The sequence below is a fragment of the Anomaloglossus baeobatrachus genome, chromosome 3 (assembly GCF_048569485.1).
Source record: "Anomaloglossus baeobatrachus isolate aAnoBae1 chromosome 3, aAnoBae1.hap1, whole genome shotgun sequence".
Lineage (NCBI taxonomy): Eukaryota > Metazoa > Chordata > Amphibia > Anura > Aromobatidae > Anomaloglossus > Anomaloglossus baeobatrachus.
This window is the reverse complement of record NC_134355.1, coordinates 341503959-341528372: the sequence shown is the minus strand read 5'-3', so window position 1 is coordinate 341528372 and position 24414 is coordinate 341503959.

The window sequence follows — 24414 nt, the reverse complement described above, 5'->3', positions numbered from 1 at the left end:
GACACACTTAGAGACTCCATGTTCATTACTCCTTCGCATCCCTCCACGATCCATGGTCTTCTGTCTTCTTTCTCCTTCAACCCATGCAGCTCTGCTACTTCAGACAGCGCTGCATTGGAGGAAGACGCTGCTTCCTGTGCAGTCTATATCACTCAGTGAGTGAGCAGCAGCTGCGTGCTGTAAGCGATGACGTCACCGCTGACAGGCGCGTTGCTATAGCAACGGTGATCTCCGTTATTGACCGGCTGTGGCAGCCAGTGAATAACGGATCGGAGAAGCAGAACGGGGAGCCAACCATGTGCCAGAGCATCTCGCCGGTACACGGGGATGCACAAACAAGCACCGCGTACCGGAGAGATGCACTGACAGGACCTAGCAATGACGTCTAGCCATGTGACCAGTCTTTAGCCAATGAGATAATAGAGTCGTGACTGGTCACATGCTTTTTTTGACATCACAGAAGGTCCTATCATCAGTGCTGGTTACCGGGAAGACGTAGAGATTATTGGAAGAAAAAGCGGAAGGAGACAGAGTGCAGGACGCGTCGCGGGGACAGGTAAGTGTTATGGCAATGTTTATTAACTGTATGTGTACATTTATAATGTGTTTTTATGTGTTTGTGTTTGCCTGCCATTGTTTTCAATGAGGCTCGAGAGGTTCGTCAAACGGTTCGGAGCATTCAGAGGCTCGCTCATCTCTACTTCTCCCATAGCGAGATCGCTGCTGAGTCACAAATTTTGTGACGTACCAGTGACCTCATCAGTGATCTCGCTTTGTGTAACACTAAGCAGTGACCTGGCCCCTGATGTGAAATCGCTGATCGTTACACACTGTTCTGGTTCATTTTTTGCTCATTGGTCTCCCGCTGTGCATGTTTGACGGCGGGAGGCCAACGAGCACCGACTCTTTGTAAGCAGCGTACGCTGGTGACCAGGGTAGATATCGGGTAACTAAGCAAAGCACTTTGCTTAGTAACCCGATGTGTACCCTACTATGTATACAGGAAGCCAGCGCTGGCAGCCTGTAAGCGGTGTACGCTGGTAACCAGGGTAAATATCGGGTAACCAAGCAAAGCGCTTTGCTTAGTTTCCCGATATTTACCCTGGTTACCAAGCGCAGCATCGTTACACGAGTCGCTGGTGGCTGGTGGCTGGTCGCTGGTCGTTGGGAAGATCTGACTGTTTGACAGCTCACTAGCGACCCTGTAGCAACGTACCAGCGATCCTGACCAGGTCATATCGTGGTCGGAATCGCTGGTACGTCGTATAGTGAGATGGTACCCTAAGGCTGAGCTCTTAGGTTCCAGGCTACAGCAGTAGAATCTCCTAGTGGGCGATATTTGGATTTTTTTTGTTTTGCAACCGTGATAAAGATTTTGTCTAGTACTTCTCCATGGAGGGTGATCTTATGGCAAGCCACAACATCAACTGTTTAATGGAAGCTCTGAAAATAAGTAATAATCCAGAGTAATGGAGGCTCTTCATCGATTTGTCCAAAACAAGCCTAAAAGCAGGCTTGCTGCATAATGACTATGTAAGAATTTCAATTCCAGTTCGTTATGTAGTCCACACAAAAGAAACTTATGACAACACAATAAAAAACATCACTATATGGAGATAAGCTATGCACAATGGAGTTCCAAACGTTATTCCTTATTTGTTAACACAATAAAAAAGACTGGCCTTCATTTCATCCAGGGAGTAAAAATTCCCAGCATCCAGCACTTGTTGACCCGCATAAGATTTTGTTACCTCCATTGCGTATCAAGTTGGGCTTAATGAAGAACTTTGTAAAGACAATGGATAAAAATGCAAAAGCATTCAAGTATCTCATTGATATAAATTTTGAGGTTGAGTGAAGCAAAGTTAAAGGAAGGAGTCTTTATCTTCAGATTCCTAAGCTTTCTCAAGATGAGGAGTTTCTCCGTTTGTTGCATTGCAAGCAAAAGGCTGCATGGGTTGCAGTGGTAGCTAGTGATGAGCGAATATATTCGGCATTATTAGTTACTCACACAAATAGTACAGTATTCGCAATATTAATTATTCGTTGAGTATTTTGCTCCTTGCTTTATGAGTTTCGAGCACCTTGCCCCGTATATTTGGCGTGTGATTTTCAGCCACTAAACATGCGTAGATGGCTTGCCAATCACAGGAATGCTGTAGCCATCTTTGCTACTGGAATTGCTGTAATTGGGAGGTGTAGTGAAAAAGAAAGATCTGAGGTCATTAAAACAGGATAATTATACTTATTGTGTTTCCCCGCAGCTGTCACACTGCTTCCTGGTCTGATCATTAAAGTTAAAAAGGACCAGATTGCAAAAAAAATATTGTAAGGGCAAAAAGGGAAGTTAAATAAATGAGGGGAGATGATAGGCTATATTAAAGAATATCCCCGAATATATCGCCAGACAAATGCAGTGTCCTTGAGTAAACAAATTCTTGTATATACTAGATTATCTCTAGTCCACAAATGAATTAATTGTAGAATCGAATATTCATGCAAAGCATCTTTACTCTATTAATAATAACGGAGCAACCAAACTTCAATAAGACTAACGTTTCGGCCTTGCAGCTTTTCTCAAGGTCTCTAAGTAGAGGTTGCTTGGGGTAAAGTATCAGGCTGAAACAGCTTGCAGGTGCCAAAGCTGAGGAGATAAGTAGAGATGAGCGAACCGGTCGCGGTTCGGCTCGAGGTTGGTTCGCCGAACGGACCTCCCGTTCGAGTTCGGTTCGTCGAACGTTCGACGAACCGAACTCGAACTGCATAGGAAACAATGGCAGGCAATCACAAACACAGAAAAACACCTAGAAAACACCCTCAAAGGTGTCCAAAAGGTCACAAACAACTCACAACACATGGGAAAGTGACAAGGACATATACTCATGCGAAAACAAAAGAGCTGGACAAGGAAAAAGAGTAGGACACACAGATATATGAGTATATGCAAGGAAACATCGATTCCATTATTGTGCAACTTGAGCCCTGCTCATTTTAGGCTTCCAATGTTGATAAATTGCCTGAGCTCGCCACGTACGTCTTGGGGATCTTGTCGTGTCCTGCAGCCAGCGTTCTCTCGGAACCTGTCTTCAGTGCTGCTGTGGGTCTGCTGGCAGATAAGCACACGTGTCTGTCCACTGACAATGTGGACATGGCTCTCAGAGGACTTTTCTTCCCCTGGGTCAGCCAGGGGACGGGAAAGGCACGCGTATTTTTGAGAGTGCTTCATGCAAAGCATCTTTTTCTTTTTCAAAAGGGGGCTCAACCGATGCCAGTCAAGTGGGGTGTGTGTGGCCCAGTTAGTGGCAACGAGGGAGACTGTGGTTGGAGTCCCCTCGCTGTGTTTCTAAAAGAACCAAGATGAACAAGTCATGGCTCTCAGAGGACTTTTCTTCCCCTGGGTCAGCCAGGGGACGGGAAAGGCACGCGTATTTTTGAGAGTGCTTCATGCAAAGCATCTTTTTCTTTTTCAAAAGGGGGCTCAACCGATGCCAGTCAAGTGGGGTGTGTGTGGCCCAGTTAGTGGCAACGAGGGAGACTGTGGTTGGAGTCCCCTCGCTGTGTTTCTAAAAGAACCAAGATGAACAAGTCATGGCTCTCAGAGGACTTTTCTTCCCCTGGGTCAGCCAGGGGACGGGAAAGGCACGCGTATTTTTGAGAGTGCTTCATGCAAAGCATCTTTTTCTTTTTCAAAAGGGGGCTCAACCGATGCCAGTCAAGTGGGGTGTGTGTGGCCCAGTTAGTGGCAACGAGGGAGACTGTGGTTGGAGTCCCCTCGCTGTGTTTTACATGCTTTTAGAAGGGCATGACATGGCTTGGAGGTTGACTTTCATCATATGCAAACTGTTGGCTACCAAAATGCTGCCTTTCCAACAACTGTGGTTATAGGCAATGAGGAACATACTGATGAAGATGAGACGCAGATACCCGATTGGGATGACAACTTAAATATTCGGTCAGGGCAAGAAGAAACTCGGTCTGAGGGGGAGGGGAGTGCAAACACAACAATTGATGATGAAGTTCTAGATCCCACCTACTGTCAACCCACAGTCAGACACTCGAGGAGGTCAATAGAGGCGGTGGAGGAGGATGCAACCGACGTCGAAGTAACCTGGCGCCTTCCTGGACACAGTCGGAGCACTGGTAGCACGTCTACAACTGCATCCTCAGCCACCACTCTGCCTCTGAGCATTATTTGGGGTGGATCAACAGGTCGCATGGCCTCTAAGCCTTGCCTAGCCTGGTCCTTTTTTGACATAAAAAAAGATCGGCCAAATTATGTGATCTTTAACATTTGGCATGGTTATCTTAGTAGAGGTCAAAACCTCAGCAGTTTGACAACTTCTTCCATGAATCGTCACATGAATAAATATCATATGGCCTGGTGGGAAGCTCACCGTGCTGCAATGCGGCCTAGTGGAGCCAACCATCCACCGCCTGCCCCTTCCAGGGCATCCGCGCGCTCGTCATCTTCTAGGACTGTGGGGACAGCTGTCACACCTGTTTTTCCACCCACAACTTCCACCACTGTAACCGCAACAGGCAGTTTGCTTGGTAGGTCGTCAGTTGGTTTGGAAGGGGAAACAAGTGAGTGTGTACAGCTCTCTCAGACATCGATAGCACCAACTTTGGATGAAGGCAACATCATGTCTCCGCCTGCACTTTCCTCACAAAGCTGCATTTTTCCAGGGACACCCTACTCAACACCGTCTACACACAGCAGCCAGATCTCTGTCCCTCAGATGTGGTCAAATAAAAGGCCACTTCCTGCGACCCATGACAAAGCGAAGAGGTTGACTCTATCCCTCTGTAAGCTGTTGGCTACAGAAATGCTGCCTTTCCGCCTAGTGGACACACAGGATTTTAGAGACCTTATATCTGTCGCTGTGCCCCAGTACCAGATGCCTAGTCGCCACTACTTCTCTAAGAAAGGTGTGCCCGCGCTACACCAGCATGTCGCACACAACATCACCGCTTCCTTGAGAAACTCTGTGTGTGAACGGGTGCATTTCACCACCGATACTTGGACCAGTAAGCATGGACAGGGACGTTACATGTCGCTGACTGGGCACTGGGTAACTATGGTGATAGATGGTGAAGGGTCTGCTGCACAAGTCTTGCCGTCCCCACGACTTGTGTGTCAATTCTATGTCTGTCCAAGTTCCGCCACAGCTTCTGCATCCTCCACCTCATCTGTGTCCTCCACCTCCGCCCCAAGCCTGCCTGGTCAGGCCACCAGCGTTCTCACTGCGCAGAAGGAATCACGCACCCCTCATTACTATGCTGGCAGCAGAGCGCAACGGCATCAGGCGGTCTTTAGCTTGACATGTCTTGGGAATAAGAGTCACACAGCTGAGGAGTTGTGGTCAGCTCTGCGGTCCGAGTTTAATAAATGGTTGTCTCCACTCAACCTGCAGCCTGGTAAGGCCGTGTGCGACAATGCTGCAAACCTGGGTGCGGCCCTTCGCCTGGGCAAGGTGACACACGTACCTTGTATGGCTCACGTGTTGAACCTTGTCGTCCAGCAATTTTTAACACACTATCCCGGCCTAGATGGCCTTCTGAACAGGGCACGAAAACTGTCAGCTCACTTCCGCCGTTCAAGCGCCGCAGCAGAGCGACTTGCATCGCTCCAGAAGTCTTTCGGCCTGCCGGTTCATCGCCTGAAATGCGATGTGGCGACACGCTGGAATTCAACTCTCCACATGTTACAGCGACTGTGGCAGCACCGGCGAGCCCTGGTGCAATACGTCATGATGTATAGCCTGGGCCAACGAGATGCAGAAGTGGGGCAGATCACCCTGATGGAGTGATCTCAGATCAAGGACCTATGCACCCTTCTGCACAGTTTCGACATGGCGACGAATATGTTTAGCGCTGACAATGCCATTATCAGCATGACGATTACAGTCATTTACATGCTGGAGCACACGCTAAACACTATTCGTAGTCAGGGGGTGGGACAACAGGAAGGGGAGGAACTACAGGAGGATTCATATGCGCAAGACACAACAACATCACCAAGGTCCAGACGTTCATCATCACCAACGCGGCAGGCATGGGACCATGGGGGACAGGGATCAACAAGGGCGCATGGTAGCAGGCGACATGTTGAGGAAGGTGCAGGAGGACATGAAGATATGGAGGACGAACTGTCCATGGACATGGAAGACTCAGCAGATGAGGGGGACCTTGGTCAAATTTCAGTTGAAAGAGGTTGGGGGGAGATGACAGAGGAAGAAAGAACGGTTAGCACCTCTATGCCACAAACACAGCGTGGACTTGGTCCGCATGGCTGCGCAAGACACATGAGTGCCTTCTTGTTGCACTACCTCCAACATGACCCTCGTATTGTCAAAATTAGAAGTGATGATGACTACTGGCTTGCCACACTATTAGATCCCCGGGACAAGTCCAAATTTTGTGACATAATTCCACCCATAGAAAGGGACGCACGTATGCAGGAGTATCAGCATAAGCTGTTACTCGATCTTAGCTCGGCTTTTCCACCAAACAACCGTGCAGGTGAAGGGAGTGATTCTCCCAGTTGTAACTTGACAAACATGGGACGGCCTCGTCATCTTCAACAGTCTACCCGTACCAGTAGGACCGTATCTGGTGCTGGTAACAGCAATTTTATGGAATCTTTTCATAATTTTTTTAGACCCTCCTTTGCAAGGCCACCAGAGACAACAAGTCTGACACATAGTCAACGGATGGAGAGGATGATACAGGAGTATCTCCAAATGAACATCGATGCAATGACTTTGCAAATGGAGCTTTGCTCCTTTTGGGCTTCAAATCTAGAAAAATTGACAGAGCTCTCCAGTTACGCCTTGGAGATTTTGTCGTGTCCAGCTGCCAGCGTTGTCTCTGAACGTGTCTTCAGTGCTGCTGGGTGTGTGCTGACAGATAAGCGCACGCGTCTGTCCAGTGACAATGTGGACAGACTGACGTTCATCAAAATGAACAAGTCATGGATCCAGAAGGAATTTACTACCCCTGTGTCATCCTGGGGAGAGTAAATGCTTGTGGATTTGGAATGTGCTTGATGCAAATCAAAATATCCTGTTTGCAACTAGGGCACAAGTGCTGCCACTGATGGGGTGTCTGTGTGCCCAATTTTGGGAAAAAAGGTAGACTCCGCTTGCTGTGTTTTTTAAAAATGATACAAGATGAACAGATCTGAAGGCAAGATGAAGGCAACATCATGTCTCCGCCTGCACTTTTCTCACAAACCTGCATTTTTCCAGGGACACCCTACTCAACACCGTCTACAGACAGCAGCCAGATCTCTGTCCCTCAGATGTGGTCAAATAAAAGGCCACTTACTGCGACCCATGACAAAGCTAAGTGGTTGACTCTATCCCTCTGTAAGCTGTTGGCTACCGAAATGCTGCCTTTACGCGTAGTGGACACACAGGATTTTACAGACCTTATGTCTGTCGCTGTGCCCCAGTACCAGATGCCCAATCACCACTGCTTCTCCAAGAAAAACATGCCCGCGCTACACCAGCATGTCGCACACAACATCATCACCACTTCCTTGAGAAAATCTGTGTGCGACAGGGTGCATTTCAACACAGATACTTGGACCAGTAAGCATAGACAGGGTCATTACATGTCACTGACTGGGCACTGGCAAACTATGGTGAGAGATGGAGAAGGGTCTGCTGTACAAGTCTTGCCGTCCCCACGAGTTGTTTCAATCCTTGTTCTGTATGTAGAAGTTAATACACTGCTTCTGCCTCTTCAACCTCGTGTGGGTCCTCTACCTTGGCGCAAACCCTGTGTGGTCAGGCCACCCTTCCTTGCAACTGCGCACAAGGACTACCACACACCTCCTTACTATGCTGGCAGCAGAGCTAAATGCCATCAGGCAGTCAAAGTTTTACTTTGAAATGTATGGGAAATGTGAGTCACACCGCTATTCCAGAGAATAGTAGTCAGGCAGGGTCAAAACATTAATTGAGGAACAGGAACAGAATGGGACGGCCAGGACTTAATCAGAAAACAAGCAGAGGTGAAATGCGTATCGGCCAACAAGGTACATAAACAGCAAGCAGGAAAAGTAGTCAGGTAACAAGCACACAAAATCATAAAACTGAACTGGGGGTAAAATTAACCAGAGGTTCATAGCTTTGTCTGGCAGTGGTCTGCAGACAGGATGGGCATAAAAAAGGGTGTGGTGTCTTCCCATTGGTTGTAGCTGAATGATGGTATTTCATCTGTGAGATACCCACCAGCTACATTCAGCCAGAGATTCTGCATCTGTCAAGGTAATGCAGCCCAGTGGGTGAGCATAACCTGCGTCCACCTGCGCCGCTGGCATCGACTACTCTCCCATCATCAGCACTATTCATGAAAGGAACACGTTGTCACCTGGCAACCGGAGTACAAATTGACGGAGCGGACTACGTTGGTGACTTTACAGCCGTGTGCGGCAATGATGCAAACCTGGCTGTGGGCCATCGTCAGGGCAATGTGACACACGTGCCTTGTATGGCTCACGTGTTGAACCGAATTCTCCAGCAATTTTTAAAACACCATCACGGCCTACATGGACTTGTGCAGCGGGCACGCTCACTATGTGCTCACTTCCATCGTGCGCACACAGCAGCTCAACAACTTTCATCACTCCGGAAGTCTTAGGGTCTGGCAGTTAAACGCCGGAAATGCGATGTTCCGACACGCAGGAATTGGAATCTGCACATGTTGCAGCGTGTGTGGCAGCACCGCAGAGCCCTGCTGAAATACGGTAAGACATATAGCCTGGGATAACTTGATCCAGAGGTGGTGCAGATCACGCTGCTGGAGTGGTGTCAGATCAAGGACCTATGCACCCTGCTACACAGTTTTGAAATGTCGACGAAGATGTTTAGCACTGGCAATGTCATTCTCAGGGTGACAATTCTGGTCATCTACATGATGGAGCACACTGTAATTATTATTCAGAGTCAGGTGTTGGGACAAGAGGAAGGGGAGGAAGTACAGGAGGAGTCATATGCGGAAGGGATAACAAGATCTACGAGGTCCAGATGGTCAGCGGCACCTATGCGGCAGTCATGGTGAGGGAGAGGGATTAACAAGGGCGCATAGTATCAGCAAAAAGTGTTGATGAAAGTGCAGGAGCCCATGAAGAAATGGAGGACGAACTGGCGATCGGCATGGAAGACTCAGCAGATGAGTGAGAGCTTGCTCACATTTCGGTTGTGCGAGGTTGTGGGTAGAGGACAGAGGAAGTATGCACGATTCTCACCTCTCTGCCACCAACACACCAAGGACTTGGTCCTCCTGGATGCACAAGACACATGAGCGGATTCTTGCTGCACTACCTACAACATGACCCTCGGATTGTACGAATTCAAAGTAATCCAGAATACTGGGTTGCCACACTGTTAGATCCCCGGTACAAGACAAAATTTGCCGAACTAATTCCTGCCATAGAAATAGACGCACGTATACAGGAGTATCTGCAGAATGTGGTACGCAATCTTAGATCTACTTTTCCACTAAACACCAGTGCTGCACAGAGTGAATCTCAACGCTTTGTCATGGATAGGAGGAAATGGTCTTTTACTTGTCCACATCGGAGGGACCGAGGGATGGCTGCTGTGCTGAGATGGCGTTGAGTACGGTGTCCCTGCACAGTTGCACTTTTGGTCATATCCCAAAATGAGTTGGAAAAGGACAGATGCTGTTGGAAAGGGGAACAGGTGTGTTGGAAAGGGGAAAAAAATTTTGGTCCGTGGATTTGGTGGTTAAGCAACAGTAACATTTGCTGAAGAAACAACATCTGTTACAGTGGGACTGGCAGATTTGGATAAAGTGGTATATAATCTGTGACCGCTATATAACGAAAATTAATAAGAAAAGAAAGAGAAAGGTATATATCCCCATCAGCAGTCAGTGTCCACCGTGCTCCCAGTTGGAAAAGGAGAGGTTGGCAACTGGAAGGTTTGGTGGAGGATACAGAGCTGTGTGGCTATGAAACTAATAGTAGCCTGAACCGAGTTAGACGCCATTCGGATCTGGAGACTGTGAGCCCTGTTAGCGTCACAGGGTCCGCATGCCCACCCAGCCCAGGAACTCCCTGTTAACAACACAGGGGCCATTGAGTACGCTGACCGTGTGCGTAGGGGCCACACCTGTGGACAGCAGGCGCATCAGCAGCAGCAGGCCTGTTAATGCCACTGGGCTGCACAAGCAGGACTGTTAGGACAGGAGCTGGTCTTAACCGTTCTGCGTTACCAACTGTGGTGGTGGCCTGCATCCACCACCCTATCCCTGCCTACCTCTGGCCTAAAGCCGCAATGGGTTCAACACATGGAGGTGTGCTCTTTCGGAGCATAATAGAAGACTGTGCACCTCCTTGTTGGCTCCAGCCCCTTTGATAACCTGGGTCCGCCCCAAACCATGGTGAACCACAATGCACCTCCTATAGACAAAAGTAGAGTGACACGTCATGAGTGGCATAACTAGCGTCCTATTTGGAAACGCAACTTCAATGATGACCTCATGGCTGCCATGACCCAAACACCTCACCAGTCATCGTCTGACCATCAATAATGCGATGACAAGTCATAGGTGTGGGCCTCTGCAAGCCATTTGGGAGGACACCTGATGCCCTGTGGTCTATATGGGACCCCCACATCAGGGTCAGGGCCAAAGAGTTCATTACCGGACCTAGTCTCTGATGCAGGAAGTGCCTGAGCATGCTCAGTAGCATGAAATACAGTCTCTGAAAAAAGACTATCAGCTTTAGCATGGTGTCTAGGCACAAAACAGGACTTAGACCCGGCACGGAATGCAAGCACCTGTGCAAAGAGGCTTTTCACACTTAGTGTGGGAGCATGCGCTGTATCCCGAAATGAAGACTTAGCGTCAGGAATGGCACAGTCAGGCTGAGCATACTCACTAGGCGAAACACTGTAATTATGCTGCAGCTGGGGTACATCGGCACACGCATGCGCACTTGCTGCCTCTCCACACTTAGACGTGGAGGGGAAATTTGTCTTGGAGATGCTGTCTATGAACAGAAGGAAAAGCTAAAGGAAGCCTGACTTTCTATCCCTCCGAATTATGAAATGCAGCAATGAATTCCATGAGTTTGCTATAACATTAGCGTAGCAAAATGTGCATGAGGGTGTGATGTAGAGGTGCTAGAAATAGCTTGTCACCAGTGGGGCACTAATGGAATACAACAGCCAGTTCTATGATGCCACAAAATGGCAGTATTTTGTGCTATCATTATAGCTTATTAAAAACAGAGCACGAGGTTGTCATGCAGAGGTGCTGCACATAGATTTGCAGTAGTGTGAATAGACAAAAGTACAATAGCCACGTTTAGGATACAACTAGGTACAGTGAGTGTTTGCTAGTATAATGGCTGAGTTTAAAAAAGTTAGAGTGTGCAATGCAGGCAGACGTGCTGCAAATAACGTTCCAATACTGTGAATAGACAAAAGTACAAAAGCCACGTTTAGGATACAACTAGGTACACTGTGTGTTTGCTAGTATAATGGCTGAGTTTAAAAAAGTTAGAGTGTGCAATGCAGGCAGACGTGCTGCAAATAACGTTCCAATACTGTGAATTGACAAAAGTACAATAGCCACGTTTAGGATACAACTAGGTACAGTGAGTGTTTGCTAGTATAATGGCTGAGTTTAAAAAAGTTAGAGTGTGCAATGCAGGCAGACGTGCTGCAAATAACGTTCCAATACTGTGAATAGACAAAAGTACAAAAGCCACGTTTAGGATACAACTAGGTACAGTGAGTGTTTGCTAGTATAATGGCTGAGTTTAAAAAAGTTAGAGTGTGCAATGCAGGCAGACGTGCTGCAAATAACGTTCCAATACTGTGAATAGACAAAAGTACAAAAGCCACGTTTAGGATACAACTAGGTACAGTGAGTGTTTGCTAGTATAATGGCTGAGTTTAAAAAAGTTAGAGTGTGCAATGCAGGCAGACGTGCTGCAAATAACGTTCCAATACTGTGAATAGCCAAAAGTACAAAAGCCACGTTTAGGATACAACTAGGTACACTGTGTGTTTGCTAGTATAATGGCTGAGTTTAAAAAAGTTAGAGTGTGCAATGCAGGCAGACGTGCTGCAAATAACGTTCCAATACTGTGAATTGACAAAAGTACAATAGCCACGTTTAGGATACAACTAGGTACAGTGAGTGTTTGCTAGTATAATGGCTGAGTTTAAAAAAGTTTGAGTGTGCAATGCAGGCAGACGTGCTGCAAATAACGTTCCAATACTGTGAATAGACAAAAGTACAAAAGCCACGTTTAGGATACAACTAGGTACACTGTGTGTTTGCTAGTATAATGGCTGAGTTTAAAAAAGTTAGAGTGTGCAATGCAGGCAGACGTGCTGCAAATAACGTTCCAATACTGTGAATAGACAAAAGTACAAAAGCCACGTTTACGATACAACTAGGTACACTGAGTGTTTGCTAGTATAATGGCTGAGTTTAAAAAAGTTAGAGTGTGCAATGCAGGCAGACGTGCTGCAAAAAACGTTCCAATACTGTGAATTGACAAAAGTACAATAGCCACGTTTAGGATACAACTAGGTACAGTGACTGTTTGCTAGTATAATGGCTGAGTTTAAAAAAGTTAGAGTGTGCAATGCAGGCAGACGTGCTGCAAATAACGTTCCAATACTGTGAATTGACAAAAGTACAATAGCCACGTTTAGGATACAACTAGGTACACTGTGTGTTTGCTAGTATAATGGCTGAGTTTAAAAAAGTTAGAGTGTGCAATGCAGGCAGACGTGCTGCAAATAACGTTCCAATACTGTGAATTGACAAAAGTACAATAGCCACGTTTAGGATACAACTAGGTACAGTGAGTGTTTGCTAGTATAATGGCTGAGTTTAAAAAAGTTAGAGTGTGCAATGCAGGCAGACGTGCTGCAAATAACGTTCCAATACTGTGAATTGACAAAAGTACAATAGCCACGTTTAGGATACAACTAGGTACAGTGAGTGTTTGCTAGTATAATGGCTGAGTTTAAAAAAGTTAGAGTGTGCAATGCAGGCAGACGTGCTGCAAATAACGTTCCAATACTGTGAATTGACAAAAGTACAATAGCCACGTTTAGGATACAACTAGGTACACTGTGTGTTTGCTAGTATAATGGCTGAGTTTAAAAAAGTTAGAGTGTGCAATGCAGGCAGACGTGCTGCAAATAACGTTCCAATACTGTGAATTGACAAAAGTACAATAGCCACGTTTAGGATACAACTAGGTACAGTGAGTGTTTGCTAGTATAATGGCTGAGTTTAAAAAAGTTAGAGTGTGCAATGCAGGCAGACGTGCTGCAAATAACGTTCCAATACTGTGAATTGACAAAAGTACAATAGCCACGTATAGGATGCCACTAGGTACACTGAGTGTTTGCTAGTATAATGGCTTAGTAACAATGAGTTGTAGTGTGCAATGCAGGCAGACGTGCTCTGCAAATGTCTTTGCACTAGTGGGACTATAGCAAAGTCCAATAGCCACGTATAGGATGCCACTAGGTACACTGAGTGTTTGCTAGTAAAATTGCTTAGTTTAAAAAAGTTGGAGTGTGCAATGCAGGCAGATGTGCTCTGCTAATGTCTTTGCACTAGTGGGACTATAGCAAAGTCCAATAGCCACTTTTAGGATGCCACTAGGTACACTGAGTGTTTGCTAGTAAAATTGCTTAGTTTAAAAAAGTTGGAGTGTGCAATGCAGGCAGATGTGCTCTGCAAATGTCTTTGCACTAGTGGGACTATAGCAAAGTCCAATAGCCACGTATAGGATGCCACTAGGTACACTGAGTGTTTGCTAGTATAATGGCTTAGTAACAATGAGTTGTAGTGTGCAATGCAGGCAGATGTGCTCTGCAAATGTCTTTGCACTAGTGGGACTATAGCAAAGTCCAATAGCCACCTTTAGGATGCCACTAGGTACACTGAGTGTTTGCTAGTAAAATTGCTTAGTTTAAAAAAGTTGGAGTGTGCAATGCAGGCAGATGTGCTCTGCAAATGTCTTTGCACTAGTGGGACTATAGCAAAGTCCAATAGCCACGTATAGGATGCCACTAGGTACACTGAGTGTTTGCTAGTAAAATTGCTTAGTTTAAAAAAGTTGTAGTGTGCAATGCAGGCAGACGTGCTCTGCAAATGTCTTTGCACTAGTGGGACTATAGCAAAGTCCAATAGCCACAGATAGGATGCCACTAGGTACACTGAGTGTTTGCTAGTATAATGGCTTAGTTAGAATGAGTTGGCGTGTGCAGAGGACAAGAGGGTACAGTGGCAGGATTGTGGTGCTCTGGGTAGAGGAATGGAAGCCTGCCTTTCTATTCCCTCCTAATGGTGAAATGCAGGGAGGAAATCCCTGACCTGGGCTACACAGACGCTGTTGCTGTTTGCAGGACCTGTCACCTATGGCTCTCTGACCCTGCCGCTTTGAGCCCTTAAAAGGACTGCTAGAAAGTGCTCTCCCTAAGCTGTCTAACGCTGTGTATGCAGCGCATACAGCTGTATCGGCTATAGGACTCAGGAGGACGGAGCTGCGACACTGATGTCTGACACCAAAGACGCAGAAGGCAGATAATGGCGTTCGTGAAGAAAATGTCCGGTTTTATAATGCAGGGACATGTGACATGCAGATCCTATCACACATGCCGTTGCTTCTCTGGCTCAAAGTCCACTTAGCTGTGTGTGTGTCTGTGATTGGCTGACATGCTGGCCCGCCCCACAAGACGCGCGCGCTTAGGGAAGGAAGACAAGAAAAAAAAATAAAAATGGCGATCGCCATTATAGAAACAGCAGTGACCTGAAGGCGCTGTTCACGCACACTATACACTGAAATGTGATAATAGTTTGATTCACAGAGTGACTTACACTATTACAGCAGAAACCAAGCTATGATTTAGCTGTTTTTTGGCTGCTAGAACCGTTCTCGAACGTTTCTAGAACTATCGAGCTTTTGCAAAAAGCTCGAGTTCTAGTTCGATCTAGAACATGCCCCAAAATCACTCGAGCCTAGAACTGGAGAACCACGAACCACGAACCGCGCTCAACTCTAGAGATAAGGCGTTATCAGGATGAAGTCCCATTCAAGTTTGGTTGCTTTGTTATTATTAACACAATAAAGCACCTTTGCTTGAATAATCTATTCTACAATTAATTCATTTGTGGACCGGAGATTATAGGCTAGTGTTAAGCTGGGTTTACACACTGCAACATCGCAAACGACATCGCTGTAACGTCACCGGTTTTGTGACGTTACAGCGACCTCCCCAGCGACATTGCAGTGTGTGAAACCTATCAGCGACCTGGCCCCTGCTGTGAAGTTGTGATCGCTACAAATCGTTCAGGACCATTCCTAGGTCCTTTGTTTCCCGCTGTGCAGCATGCATCGCTAGCAAGTTTCAGTGTGTAAAGGGGACTTTACAGCGACTCTGCGGCTCTTTCTGTGTAGCGTCCTGATTAGCGGTCACCGGTGAAGGATTCACCGGTGACCGCTAATCCCCCGAGTGACTGAAGTGTCCCCCCCTCTCTCATACTCACCGATCCCCGATCACCGGCGCTGCACGGCGTTCACTCTGCTCCAGCGGCTTTTCCTTTTTTGAAAAAGCCGGCCGCTCATTAAACAATCTCGTATTCCCTGCTTTTCCCCGCCCACCGGCAAATATGATTGGTTGCAGTGAGACACGCCCACACGCTGAGTGACAGCTGTGTCACTGCACCCAATCACAGCAGCCGGTGGGCGTGTCTATACTGTGCAGTAAAATAAATAAATAAATAATTAAAAAATCCGGCGTGAGGTCCCCCCCAATTTTAATACCAGCCAGATAAAGCCATACGGCTAAAGGCTGGTATTCTCAGGATGGGGAGCTCCACGTTATGGGGAGCCCCCCAGCCTAACAATATCAGCCAGCAGCCGCCCAGAATTGCCGCATACATTAGATGCGACAGTTCTGGGACTGTACCCGGCTTTTCCCGATTTGCCCTGGTGCGTTGGCAAATCGGTGTAATAAGGAGTTATTGGCAGCCCATAGCTGCCAATAAGTCCTAGATTAATCATGTCAGGCGTCTCCCCGAGATACCTTCCATGATTAATCTGTAAATTACAGTTAAAAAACACACACCCGAAAAATCCTTTATTAGAAATAAAAAACACTAACAAATTCCCTCATTACCAATTTATTACCCACAACAAAGCCCTCCTTGTCCGGCGTACTTCACGGTCCTCCAGCGTCGCATCCAGCTCTGCTGCATGCAGGTGACAGGAGCAGCAGAAGACACAGCCGCTCCTGTCACCTGCACGCAGCTAAGGAAGAGAGCCGTGTGATCGGCTGAGCTGTCACTGAGGTTACCTGGATCCAGCGGTGGATGCAGCGGTGGCCGCGGGTAACCTCAGTGACAGCTCAGCTGATCGCACTACTCACCGCCGCTCCGGTCAGCTCCACGCAGCAAATGAGGTGAGTAGCGCGATCAGCTGAGCTGTCACTGAGGTTACCCGCGGCCACCGCTGCATCCACCGCTGGATCCAGTGACAGCGGGTAACCTCAGTGACAGCTCAGCTGATCGCGCTACTCACTGCCGCTCCGGTCAGCTCCACGCAGCAAATGAGGTGAGTAACGTGATCAGCTGAATTGTCACTGAGGTTACCCGCGGCCACCGCTGCATCCACCGCTGGATCCAGGTAACCTCAGTGACAGCTCAGCCGATCACACGGCTCTCTTCATTAGCTGCGTGCAGGTGACAGGAGCGGCTGTGTCTTCTGCTGCTCCTGTCACCTGCATGCAGCAGAGCTGGATGCGACGCTGGAGGACCATGGATTACGCCGGACAAGGAGGGCTTTGTTGTGGGTAATAAATTGGTAATGAGGGAATGTGTTTGTGTTTTTAATTTCTAATAAAGGATTTTTTCGGGTGTGTGTGTTTATTTACTGTCAATTACAGATTAATCATGGAAGGAATCTCGGGGAGACGCCTGACATGATTAATCTAGGACTTATTGGCAGCTATTGGCTGCCAATAACTCCTTATTACCCCGATTTGCCAACGCACCAGGGCAAATCGGGAAGAGCCGGGTACAGTCCCAGAACTGTCGCATCTAATGTATGCGGCAATTCTGGGCGGCTGCTGACTGATATTGTTAGGCTGGGGGGGTCCCCTTAACGTGGGGCTCCCCATCCTGAGAATACCAGCCTGCAGCCGTATGGCTTTATCTGGCTGGTATTAAAATAGGGGGAACCGTACGCCGGATTTTTTAATTATTTATTTTACTGCACAGTATAGACACGCCCACCGGCTGCTGTGATTGGATGCAGTGACACAGCTGTCACTCAGCGTGTGGGCGTGTCTCACTGCAACCAATCACATTTGCCGGTGGGCGGGGAAAGCGAGGAATACGAGATTGTTTAATGAACGGCCGGCTTTTTCAAAAAAGGAAAAGCCGCCGGAGCAGTGTGAACGCCCTGCAGCGCCGGTGATCGGGGATCGGTGAGTATGAGAGAGGGGGGAAAATCACCAGCAAATGAGGTGAGTAACGCGATCAGCTGAACTGTCACTGAGGTTACCCGCGGCCACCGCTGCATCCACCGCTGGATCCAGGTAACCTCAGTGACAGCTCAGCCGATCACACGGCTCTCTTCATTAGCTGCGTGTAGGTGACAGGAGCGGCTGTGTCTTCTGCTGCTCCTGTCACCTGCATGCAGCAGAGCTGGATGCGACGCTGGAGGACCGTGGATTACGCCGGACAAGGAGGGCTTTGTTGTGGGTAATAAATTGGTAATGAGGGAATGTGTTTGTGTTTTTAATTTCTAATAAAGGATTTTTTCGGGTGTGTGTGTTTATTTACTGTCACTTACAGATTAATCATGGAAGGAATCTCGGGGAGACGCCTGACATGATTAATCTAGGACTTATTGGCAGCTATTGGCTGCCAATAACTCCTTATTACCCCGATTTGCCAACGCACCAGGGCAAATCGGGAAGAGCCGGGTACAGTCCCAGAACTGTCGCATCTAATGTATGCGGCAATTCTGGGCGGCTGCTGACTGATATTGTTAGGCTGGGGGGCTCCCCATAACGTGGGGCTCCCCATCCTGAGAATACCAGCCTGCAGCCGTATGGCTTTATCTGGCTGGTATTAAAATAGGGGGAACCGCACGCCGGATTTTTTAATTATTTATTTATTTATTTTACTGCACAGTATAGACACGCCCACCGGCTGCTGTGATTGGATGCAGTGACACAGCTGTCACTCAGCGTGTGGGCGTGTCTCACTGCAACCAATCACATTTGCCGGTGGGCGGGGAAAGCAGGGAATACGAGATTGTTTAATGAGCGGCCAGCTTTTTCAAAAAAGGAAAAGCCGTCGGAGCAGTGTGAACGCCCTGCAGCGCCGGTGATCGGGGATCGGTGAGTATGAGAGAGGGGGGAAAATCACCAGCAAATGAGGTGAGTAACGCGATCAGCTGAACTGTCACTGAGGTTACCCGCGGCCACCGCTGCATCCACCGCTGGATCCAGGTAACCTCAGTGACAGCTCAGCCGATCACACGGCTCTCTTCATTAGCTGCGTGTAGGTGACAGGAGCGGCTGTGTCTTCTGCTGCTCCTGTCACCTGCATGCAGCAGAGCTGGATGCGAAGCTGGAGGACCATGGATTACGCCGGACAAGGAGGGCTTTGTTGTGGGTAATAAATTGGTAATGAGGGAATTTGTTAGTGTTTTTTATTTCTAATAAAGGATTTTTCGGGTGTGTGTTTTTTAACTGTAATTTACAGATTAATCATGGAAGGTATCTCGGGGTGACGCCTGACATGATTAATCTTGGACTTATTGGCAGCTATGGGCTGCCAATAACTCCTTATTACCCCGATTTGCCAACGCACCAGGGCAAATCGGGAAGAGCCGGGTACAGTCCCAGATCTGTCGCATCTAATGTATGCGGCAATTCTGGGCGTCTGCTGGCTGATATTGTTAGGCTGGGGGTTCCCCATAACGTGTGGCTCCCCATCCTGAGAATACCAGCCTGCAGCCGTATGGCTTTATCTGGCTGGTATTAAAATAGGGGGGGACCGCACGCCGGATTCTTTAATTATTTATTTATTTACACGGCACACAGAGCCGTGTGGCATTAAATGAAGTCGGGTGAAGTTCACCTGCTTTTTTGACACGTCCCCAACGACCAGCTAGTCGCTCTGCAGGTCTGGATCGCTGTTAGGTCGTTGGCCAGGTCTGCCTGTTTGACAGCTCACCAGAGACTTTGTAGCGATCCCGGCTAGGTTGATATCGCAGGTTGGATCACTAGAAAGTCTCAGTGTGTAAACCCAGCTTAAAGAAATGCATTTTTACGAAACACTTAAAACTATTGTGAATTAAGCAAATTGTTCTGGGTAGTGTGTTTGAGAGACTTGCTGCAGCTCGCGAGAAGTCTTTGAGACAGGAGTGGGAGGTTTGGGTTATAGAGGATCTCAGTATTAGGTAAGTAGCAGAAAAGATGGCACGGGTAGGGTGATAGACAGAGATGAGAGAAGAAATGTTGGGCGATGCAGAACTGTGGAGAGCTTCGTGGGTGAGAGTCAAAAGTTTATATTGTACTCTGTCTGTAGTGGATGGGCAACCAGTGCATTGACTGGCACAAGGTGGAGCTATCAGTGTAGCAGTTGGAGAGGAATATGATCCTATGGATTTGTGGATATCATCGGACTGCACTTGTTTGTCATCCAAGTGCAGTCCAATATATTCTGACACAGACAAGGGAGAAGATGTAGGGAATCGGATCACAGTGAATGACACTTGGCTCAAACTTTAAACAGAGCTTCAGCTGAGTGTCATTAGCTTAATCAGGCAGATTCTCTCACATAAGAGAAAATATGCCCTTTTGACCCTAGACCCTAGAGGAGTACTATAAAAAAGCTGACCAGTACCCCTTAGCAAATGAAGTCAAATATGACAGGGTGCTAGCAGCACAGACTGAAATGATATATAAATAAGTGCAGTAATACATTTGGTATGGCAGGTGGGCAAACGTGAATTAGCCAATTTGTGCGCTAAATACCTCAGTTCTAGAAGTATAGTCTATACAGCAGCAATGAGGTTCAATGTTCAAATATTCAATGTTTGCATATGTGACGCCCTGGACTAGCCAGGTAGTCACAAATAGCGCCCCACACAGCACCACTCCCACACAGGTAACACCAGCCAAACACATAAACCCTAGTCACCTCCCTCAGTGCTTAATGGACACACCAGGGGGGCGGAGCCAGGCGGTTTTCACTCCCACCGAGGAGTTCACAGGGCCTGAGGCAGGAAACAGTCAGTTGAGTACAGTCAGTTCAGTGAGTCGGTTGTCAGTGGAGAGTGGAGTTGGAGAGTTCAAGTGCAGCAGGCCTGTGGTGACAGGTCTGCAGCGGAACTGACAGGTGCCAGGGTCATAGCCCTGGTAGCTCGGCTAGGAGGCATACGGTGGCCTAGCCTGCAGGAGCTGGGAAGATGGCCAGGTGGAACTGTGGTGGACCGCGACAGGGTAGTGGCCCGCCGGTACTGATCCGGGGAACCGACTGGAAACCGGAGCACACAGGGGGGTACTCAGACCCTGAAACAAGGTCCAGAAGCCACTGGACTGAGTTAATTTACTGATTGAGGTCTGGACTATAGGTCCTTTCCCACCCAAGTCCCGACTGAAGACAACAGCCCACCGAGGGGGATAGAAAGCCACCGCACAGGCAGAGAGATCCCACGGGCCAGTGTCTGCGGGCAAACGGGCTTTCCCGATACACATACCACCGGGGAGCCTACTCCAGTTGCTGAAGCGAAGGCAGTCTACATACACACTACACGGTACAGGAGAAAGGCAAAGACCACTGAACCGGGTGGGGGACCAGACGCAGCCGGCTGAGGGCACTGACCACCATCAACTTTGTTTACCAGAGACTTGTGTATTTCAATAACAGTGAATACAACAGTGCCATCCGGCCGGGCACCGCCCTGCACCGCCCAGCTAGCTCTCCCCAACGGGTCCCGGGGCCATCATCCCTGCCCACGGAGGGGTTAACATCTTGCTGCATAACCATCTCCCCCGGGTGCCCCGTAACTGCAGCGGTGGTGTCTACACTTTCATCACATCCCGTGGGTGGCGTCACAAACTCAAACACGGCTCCGGCCGTACACCTATCTACCACCCCCTACGTAGCGCCAGCATCCTTGCAGAGCGAAGTGACCCCGGGTCCGGAGGCGCTCGAGCCACCCACCAACGAACCCGGATCCGAGCGGCTTGGCTACAGCCGAGCGCGGGGTGGTACACATATACCTTAGCGCACTCCGTTTGCTGCTGCACATATGATTATTGGTTATGTGTTCCCTATGACATAATAAACTTTCTATAATTTTTTTTTTTTAAATACTTTCAAAACATTAGAGAAATTATGTATTTCACACATGAGTATAACTCCTATTACACTAGAGACATTTTGACATTTCCTATAAAAACCCTCATGAAACTAGAAGATAATTTATGATAACCTTTCTTTGAAGAACAAGCAATTAAAGAGATATTCTTTCCCTTTTACCATCTTGAGTAGGAACACCTGGGTATCACATGATTAGTTCTCAGTGAGACAGGCAGAGTGTTAGCACCTGGGAAACACTATTAGAATTGCACTGATAATATACAGCATAATGTAGATTACACCTTCTAGAATTCAATTATATATTTGCAGTATGGAAATATTGTAGACCATGGGCATATTTAATCAAGTTAAGAAGAAGCTGACAAGTAAAAATGCACTATTAACCTTCAGATATGGGGTTAATCTGCAGGTTAATAACTTTCTGAACCTGCCCGGCGCCTTCACTGAAAGCCTATTGCTGGGAGGAAATTAACTTTATTCCTCTTGGCAGCCTCAAACTTTCAATTTAAGGGGTGGTGGCTTCAGTCATCATTCTGTATATAAGCAGAACTAGACACAGTAGTGTAATGGGACCTGAGAGCTAGCAATGCACTAACTAATAGGCAATGTTGCTCATGTGCCTCCTGTAAGGGGAGGCAGTCTTAAATACTGTACCTTAATGCAATAGGTGACCTTCAGGAATGACTTCTGGGTGATGGGACGCCGACCCTTTAAGAATGGGGCGTGGCCACGTGCGCACCCTATAGGCACTTACAGAAGAGCTGCGCGTGGCCTGGAAGCAGGAGGAGGCCACGGCAGACCCCAGGACAGGAGAAGAGAGCGCGGCACCGCCGGGCAGGTGAAGAGAATGGCGACCTCGCCAAGTCCTGGGAGCAGGGGTGTGTGGAGGTGCTACGCTGGGACCAGGACTAGGCACTACAGTGTGTCATCACTTGAAAAGAAACATGACTTATTGGGGGAGGGGCATGACCTAATGTGCGACACAGTGATTATAAAAGCGCCAAAGTTGTGCCTCACATTTCCAGCAAAAAGTAAATCAACTAATTGGAGACGTAAAGTCAAATTTAACACTACACATTAGATCTGTCAAAAGCATGAACCACTATAAGAAATATGGCATACATTTACCCATTTAAGGACCAAGGACATTTTTTCACTTTTGAACTTTTGTTTTTTTCTTGCCTTATCTAATAACCATAACATTATTTTCTATTAGCAGCATAAAAGTTAGAGAGGTTTTTTTTGCAGGATGAGCTGCAGTTTTGTGTGGCATCTTTTATTTTGCTATATAATATAGAAAAAAAAATGGGAAAAAATGTCCAAGTGGGATGAAATTGTGACAGTGCAATTCTGCTATTGTTTTTTTTGTTTATGGTTTTACTGCATTCATTGGGCAGTAAAAATGACATGGCAAAAAGATTGTATAGGTCAGTGCGATTACGATGATACCAAATTTGCATTTATTTTTTTTCTATTAAAGTTGTAAAAAATATCAGAAATGGTGACAGTAAATCCTTCATTTTCCAAGACCTGTGACATTTTTATTCTGCTGTTGTTGGGGCGGTTTGTTGAGTGGTGGGCTGACATTTTTATTGCTACCAATATGGAGTACATACAATCTTATGATAACTTTTTACTGCTTTTTTAATAGGCCGGTTTCAGACGTCCGTGTTTAATCAGGTACCAGTCACACGCATGATTATGGTCACACGTGTGACATCCGTGTTTGCATACGTGTGACAAGTACCGGAGAAAACACGTGTCTGTGAAATAGAAAGATTTTCCATATTTACCTGCTGTCTCCGGCTCTGCTGTCTCCCGCTCATGACCGCCGCTCATTCATCGATTATTCACCGCACTCAAGACTTAACCAGAGCATCGCGTGGACAGTGCTGGATACAGCACCGCCGATGTCAGCACTGCGGGGACAGGTGAGTATTCTGCAAGCATAGTGACATCCAGGAGGTCATTGGAGTTCCCAATGAACTCTGATGACATCCTGATGACCCCTGCAACACCCGTGCTACAGCTTTACGGGTTCATCAGAGTACATTGGGAACTGTGATGAGTCCCTGATGCTGCCCCCGCGATGTTCTGGCTTCCAGGTTTGCACTACACACACACACACACACACACACACACACACTCTGCTGTATATTCACCCAGGAATGTGGTCCCCGGCACTGAAGTCCCTAGCGCTGTCCCCGCTTCCAGCTCCACAGGACACTGAATATTCAGTGGTGTATAATGAGCGGTGATAAGGAGCGGGAGGCAGCAGAGCCAGAGACAGCATTGCTGGAAAGAGGTAAATATAGAAAATCTTTTTTTAAAAAAGACCCGTGTTTTCTCCGGTACATGTCACACTGATGTCACACGGATCACATCAGTGTACGATCCGTGTGACACCCGTGCTGCTGAAGAAAAAATGGACATGCCTGCGTGTGTGCATGCGGGGTCATAAGAGGTCACACGGTCCGTGTGAAAACACGGATGTGTGATTAAGAGCAAATAATAACATGACTGAGTACGTGTGGCATCCGTTTTAAAAACGTACCTGAAACACGGACGTCTGCCTAAGGATCTGAAGTGACAGAAAAAATGCCATTTTGCCATTTAGATTTTTTTTCTCTCTGGTGCTTATAATAGGAATTAATAAGACATTTTATTGAAGTGTTGATATCAAATATGTTTAATTTTTTCATTTTTAATGTCAGAAAAATTAGGTGGTATGAATTTTTATTTTTTTTTCAATTTTATTAATCTAATTTGTTAAACTTTGTTTCATTTATATTTTAATGTTTAGACCTCCTATTGTGTGTGCCCACGATCAGGGTTATTTCTTTATTTTACTCACTTATATAGCGCCATTAATTCCATAGCGCTTTATAGATATGACGGGTTATGCAAGAGTCTCAAGGATCTCTGCAAAAGAAATTGACATGCTGCTGATAGGAAACCCGCACAGCAGGTTAGTTTATGCAGCATTAAAAAGAAGCA